Genomic DNA, 6,395 nt, shown 5'->3' on the forward strand with positions numbered 1-6,395 from the left:
AAGCTTGCATTTTCTCACCGAGCATTGAATACTTTTGTTATCTGCTCATCAAATAGACTCTGGTACTGGAGTTGCCGAATCTTCTAAACGACATCGGAAACGTGATGGTCGCAATGTTCCGGAAGACCATGCGCCATCCAAGCAAGCTCGACTGGAATATTGCGGAGCTCACAGAGCTGTACCCCAACGGTGTAGGAGAAAATGTCCCCAGGGGAAAACGTCCCCAGCAAAAAGATTCACGGAGAAAAGGTCGCTGAAACAAAACGCCCCTTCCCCCCCCCCCCCGCCCAACCATGCATCCAACAAAGATTGCTTCGTGTCTGCTCTTTTATTGGTTTGCTCTTGTTGGTAACGCAGCATTTAATACCGTGTACATGGTGCACTCACTAAAGAGCGGAGAATTGTGCACTAAAAGCTCCTGAAATATCCATGGAAGTATCGAACTAAAATCTCAAAAGATATTGCATATTTTTGTTTGTACCTGCTACGAAACAGACAAAGTGGCATAAATGCAGAAAAGCTGGTGGACCACGTACACTGTCAAAACAGAACTTCACCTTATAGCACGTTGTCCGCCAACCATTGCCACGAATGATAAGGTTACCGCTTCTGATTCGAAGAGCGAGGGGGACGTACGCCTTTTTGTAGCAATTTGGATATATGATAATTGCTATAAAAGAGCGTACGCCCCCTCTCTCTTCAAATCAGAAGCGATAACCTTATCATTCGTGACAGTGGTTGGCGCACAGCGTGCTATGCTATGCGTTGAAGTTCTGTTTTTAGAGTATACCAACGAGGGGCTGCTCGTGGGCGTCGTGCGTTGTGCATGGAGCGTGCTGTGCGGTGAAGTTCATTTTCAAGAGTGTATCATTCATGGCAATGGTTGGAGCAGAGCGTGCTATGCGGTGGGGGTTCTGGATAAATCACTGGCATCCATCCATCTGCGCTGTTTTCTAGCGCCCACTTTGGCCTGAATAGCAATAGTATGTTGGTTTCCGAGAAAGAGTATGCATGGGGACGGAGAGCTGGTATGCCCTCTGAAGAGATGACTCAGCACCCTACAAGGCAATAAGTTTATTGGAAGGAATGTCCAAAGCCCCACAGGGGCAGTGAGTAATACATTTCCAGAAATAAAAACATGTACACTGTGAACATCTGTCCCCGAACGTGCGTGCCATAATTAATAGAAGCTCGCAAAATGAACAGACAATATAAAGAAGCTTTGCAAGAAAGCAACATTGTCAAACGATAACTGTGCCGTAAGGAGAAAGTCAAAGCGTGTTATTCAAGTACTTCGTAAGACTCTAACGCATTTTTATTGCACCTCGTACCTCTTATTAGGTTCCAATACGTACAACAAAATGATGATGTGTAATAATCAGCGCTCTCATTTTCTAGTTTACCTAAAGCTAATAAGAAAACCTAATAGCCTTTCGTACGTGATCTTCAGTAGGTTTTTTCCTTTTTCTTTTTCGCTGTAGTATTTTTATAGTATTATATGATTCTATAAATTTTATAGTATTCTTTGTAATATTTTTTTCGCTCTCTACGTGAAACACACCGTAGCTGATATTCAGCACGAAAAAGGAAAGAAAAGCCGACGTAATAAACGTAAGAAAAATTCTAGCGCGCACCATTTGACATCGCGTATAGATTGTTATCTAGCATGTAGTATCGCATATTCTTCCATACACATGATATCTGCTAGACACAACATCGGAAATACTCGAAAAATACACGCATTAAAGAAGAAAGCACTTGATTCTTACTCGTCCTAAGTTGAACATTCAGGGATCGACGCTTTCTCTGTGGCATTTTTTATGCGTTCTCCTTTTAACCTTTTCCAAAACACATTCTCAAAGCAGGAACTAGTACATTCTTCTCATCGATAAATCCTGCTTTCTACCAGGCAGGCATCACATTGCTATCGTTTACTCAACGCTATAACAGTGGATAACGCGCATTTAGAGTCTGACTTTTTCGGGTACGCCCAAATATTTACTCATTTTAATCTCGATAATTCGTGGCTTTACGTCACGAGGTACCAGAACCAGGTACCTCCGAGCTACCAAATAAGCAGGGGAGCAATATAGCATTGACTATTGACAGTTATGACACTACGCACAGCCAGACACACCCCGCGTGCGTCTGCCTGGATGTGCACCGTCTTCAATGCGTGTTAGCACTCAACTGTCGGTATCACCAACTAACCGTACCTCGTTACACGTGAAAGAAGTGCGGATATCGCTATACGGTACTATGTAGGACCTGCAGAACCGTAACTGTATATCGAACATGCGCATTTTCTCACCTACTGTAAAACCCTTTAATTTCGAGAGAGAAATTTTTCGCGAATTGGGCCCACACTCTTAAAAATGAACTTCACCGCATAGCACGCTCCTAGCCAACCATGATCTCGAATGATATCGTTATCTGCCGTGATTTGCTGAAAACGGGAGGCGTACGCCTTTTCTGTGACAATTATGAACAGCGTAAGTGTCACAGAAAAGGCGTACGCCTCCCGTTTACAACAAATCACGGCAGATAACGATATCATTTGAGATCATGGTTGGCTAGGAGCGTGCTATGCGGTGAAGTTCATTTTTAAGAGTGCAGGGCACATATTCGCGGCCACTAAATTTCGCGAAATCTATAGATGCTAGAGTTCGTGACTCGGTTGCCTCACTTTGTGATAGGCCACACATTGCCCTTAATATATCACTGTTTTGGAAGTGTCAATTTTCGCTGGAAATTTTCGCCTGCCCTTAAATTCCGCGTATTTTTCAGTTCGTGAAATTTGAGAAAAATTAGGGGCTCGTGAACAATAAGGGCTTTACAGTATTCTGGCGCTTTAATTGGTAAATCGGAGGGTACCTATGCCAATCGCCCTATTCTATTTGTGCGACATCACATCGATCTATACTCTGATTTGACGACACCCTTTATCGTGTACTTTTTGGTGCACTAAACTTGGCCATTGTGGGTGTGGACTGGTGCGATGCCGTCAGGATATGTACTCCATTTATGTGCGGTGGACCCCCAATTATTCTCCATCCGACCAAATGGGGCTGACCCTTTGTATCTGTAATATACATAGGCTTAGTCTGGGAGTGGCCTTCACCCTGCTTTTTAAGCACAGGCTCGGCCGACACGATGGTATATATGTATTGGCGCATAGCGAACATGTGAGCAAGGGAGGGTGAACTTTGGTATTGGTGCTACCTCCCCGGTCCAATATCACGTACACCGCTTTTCTTGGTGGAATTTCTAATGTCTCCGTCATTGGTCTAGTCATTGTGATACTTTGCCTTTGAGCGCGAGAGCCGGCTTTATGTCAACCCAATATAATTTTCATATCTGACACCCTGCGATGTACAAGTATAGTTGTTGCTGACCCCAGTGGAACCCCCTCACTCTTAAAAATGAACTTCACCACATAGCACGCTCCTAGCCAACCATCATCCCGAATGACAACGTTCTCGCCCTAGATTTGTTGAAAACGGGAGGAGGAGCCTATTTTGTGCCGTGCATAATGGACACAAAATAGGCTCCTCCTCCCGTTTTCAACAAATCAGGGGCGAGAACGTTGTCATTCGGGATGATGGTTGGCTAGGAGCGTGCTATGTGGTGAAGTTCATTTCTAAGAGTGCTGGTGTTTTCTACTAAAGGCCCCGAAAAAGTGAGACCCCGTACGCACGCGTATTCAACGAGCACATCGTGTCAAGAGCCACTCGAAACTTCGTCGGAGTTCCCGCTTTATGCGCAACGACACAATGCAATATCTCAGAAAGCGAGTTTGATTGACGCTACTTTTATACACAGAAAAGGCACGTACATCATGCATAATATTTTTGGCAATATCCGATAAAAACAAACGTTGACTAGAATAACAGTATCTGAGATAGATACCTATAGTAACAACAACATGTTTTCAGAAATCTGTACAGTAAAAGCTGATAAGGTTAATAAATGTACACACGTACTATACATAAAGGTCGTTCTCGAGTGTGTTTGAATCTTGTGCGGAAGTGTCTCGTAAGCATTTCGAGTGGGATACAGTTCGTTGTTTAGCGAGTTAATAGTCGCGCTGATAGTACCGGAGATATTTTGTGAGCAAATTGTTCGGGCCAGAAGACCTTGTCATGGCTTCAGAATTCAACTATACAAATCATATTTCCGCTATCATTGGTCTGTGACTGCATTTCTCTACAGAACTTTTCGCCTCTATCGGGATAAATGTCGTACATACAGATGGTGAGTCTGAATAAAGCGGTTCAATTTTCACGATGGTTCTAAGTTATCAGAAAGAGAACAACTTCGGGACTAAGGCAAATAGTACTCGCCGTCGTGTTTGCACGGCGCTGGCAGCAATACTCTCATTCTCGCCAATGAGCAAAAGGCCTCCGGGAAAAAAGGAAATATTCGGGATTTAGTTTTAGACTCACGCTCATGATCAAATTTCAATTCTTGTAACTTTTCACTACGCACTTCATTGATGTCTTACTTCAAAACGTCAATATTGTTCAATCGTTCGACGTCCCGTTTATCGATGTCACGATTTCAGTCACTGCGCTGTTCGTCACATCGAATATTCGTTTTCTTTATCGGAATCGATTCGGTACTCAGGCTTTGCCGATTTCGCGGGTATCTCGGCAGGTAAAAGTTGCCCCGTCAAATTGCGCTGTTAAGATTTCACATTCAAGAAATTATTTTCGGAACTACGAGCCGTATCTAACAAGGACCCGACTGTCAACTTTAAGAATAAATAAAAGGACACCGAAAGACAATAGCAAATCACGTGAACAAGCGTACTTTGATTATCACACACATTGTCTCGAAGAGTAGTGATTCTAAACCATGCAGATAGGACGCACAATGTACGCTGAAGAATCTCGTAGCTTTTTTTTTTCTTTTTCGTCCCAATCTCCCTGCGGAATGTGGTCAACAGACAGCAGCGCTTACTTGGATGCGTTTCTTCTTCTGTTCGTAAGAAGAAGTGCAGCTCTAGCAATTTCAAATCACTCCGAGGCAACTCCTACTTCATATTTTAAAAATTGCAATGTGTATTGTGATGCTCCAAACTCCCTTCCTCATCGAAAAGTGGAGAGGAACCTCAACAGGATAGAAAGAAACCATGCATCCTTGTTCGCAAATCAGACCGAGTCAAGTGCATGTTACGATGCGTATAGCTTTCACTTCATTACAGGCGCCTCGACAACACATTAAAGGCAAAGTAGAGTCATTCACTCTAATTGTCCAGTAGACTGCACCGTCGCAGATGCGTTTTTTTATAATTATTATTTTATCGTGCATTTTAAGTATTCTAATATTCGCAACGTGGGACCGCGGGGCGCTCAAGCTGTTCAATACTTACAGTTCCAAACGGAAACCGTTTGCTACACACAGACCTGATACAGGTCTGCAGAAGATAGGGCTGAATGGAGTCCGTCCGTGGACAACCTAGGTTTCGTAATAATTTCACTTTTTCCGAGTGAACCCATTTTGAGGATGCGTAAAGAACACAGCGCCGCCTTAAAGATCTCGTATTCTGTTTCGGTAATTGGACAATTACTCGTTGGTTATCTCCTAGATGGAATTAGTAAACGAGGAATGATGACGGCGATGAGCAAACCATTTTTCTTTCTGCGATGTGTGATGACTGATGATAAAATATCCACTGAAACCGACGTCAACGAAAATTATTTCTATTTAAGACCACTTGGTACAGAATGCATTACCTGAAATGTTGTCCAAAGAAGAAGAATTCTAACTGCATCACAGGGAATATTAAAAACGTTCCGCAACCGACTGCAGGGAACGCACATGATTGTCCGTTCTTCGCTCGCGCTTTTGACAGCCTACTATGATTCGCTCCACATTAGACAGGACGTCCAGAGACGAACAATGCACCGCGATACGAGGCATTATGTGACCGTCGAGCGTGAAAACAACTGTATTTCTGGCACTTGGCAAGTGAGGACACAGAACAGAAGCAGGTCGTTCTGTTGGGATCTTCCTACAGTATATAACGTGTGTTCGCGGTCATAATGTTTGGCACATCGCCACATCACGCAGCCAGTCCTCTTTATCCAATCAGACCCCCTTATAACTTTACCTATTCTATTTATAGTCATCTAATACTGTCCATTTTCGTAATCATCCTCTGTAGCATCCATATAGCACGCCTTATACACACGCTGTCTCTTCAGCGGTGTTGGTCTATAGGCCTCTCTCTCATAATCGCCGGAACTTGCTTACACTGGAACGGTATAAGTATTGTATCGTATAAAGGAACAAATATTGCAGCTTGAAACGAAGAAACATGCAAATCACGACAGCTTGGATCACAACCTGTGAGGATTGACGTCGCGTAACAAATCAGGAACTTTTTCCCC

This window comes from Ornithodoros turicata, chromosome 3 (assembly GCF_037126465.1).
Source record: "Ornithodoros turicata isolate Travis chromosome 3, ASM3712646v1, whole genome shotgun sequence".
Classification (NCBI taxonomy): Eukaryota; Metazoa; Arthropoda; class Arachnida; order Ixodida; family Argasidae; genus Ornithodoros; species Ornithodoros turicata.